Raw genomic sequence first — 900 nt, 5'->3', positions numbered from 1 at the left:
CATGGCAGTTAATCTCTTCTCTTCAATCAAGTTCAACTGGTCATAACGAATCTGAACCCATTCAGCCTCAGTCAACTTGGCTTCCATCAAGACTCTCATTGATGGGATCTAAACCTCTACGGGGAGCACAACCTCCATGCCATACACAAGAGAGAAAGGGGTTGCCCCTGTTGAAGTGCGGACAGATGTACGATAGCCATGCAAAGCAAATGGCAACATCTCATGCCAATCTTTGTACGTAACAACCATCTTCTGAATAATCTTCTGGATGTTCTTCTTAGCAGCCTCAATAGCCCATTCATCTTGGGTCTATAGGGAGAAGAATTATGATGTGCAATCTTGAACTCGCTACACAGCTCTTTCATCATCTTGTTATTTAAGTTAGATCCATTATCAGTAATGATCTTGTCTGGCACACCATATCGGCATATGAGTTGATTCTTGATAAACTTCACAACCACTTGCCTGGTCACATTCACATATGATGCCGCTTCAACCCATTTGGTGAAGTAATCAATAACTACGAGAATAAAACAGTGATCGTTCAACGCCTTTGGTTCAATCATGCCAATCATGTCAATTCCCCACATGGAGAAAGGCCATGGTGAGGAAATAACGTTCAGAAGTGTCAGGGGAATATGAATCTTATCCGCATAAATCTGACACTTGTGGCATTTCTTCACATATTTGCAGCAGTCAGATTCCATTGTCAGCCAATAGTAGCCTGCTCTCAAGATATTTTTAGCCATAGCATGTCCATTATAATGAGTACCAAATGAACCCTCATGGACTTAAGTCATCAACAAGTCTGCTTCGTGTCTATCCACGCATCTGAGCAGGACCATGTCAAAATTCCTCTTATAAAGCACATCACCATTGAGGTAGAAACTGCCAGATAAT

The sequence above is a fragment of the Lathyrus oleraceus genome, chromosome 3, assembly GCF_024323335.1.
Source record: "Lathyrus oleraceus cultivar Zhongwan6 chromosome 3, CAAS_Psat_ZW6_1.0, whole genome shotgun sequence".
Lineage (NCBI taxonomy): Eukaryota > Viridiplantae > Streptophyta > Magnoliopsida > Fabales > Fabaceae > Lathyrus > Lathyrus oleraceus.
Note: the sequence above shows the minus strand (reverse complement) of the source record.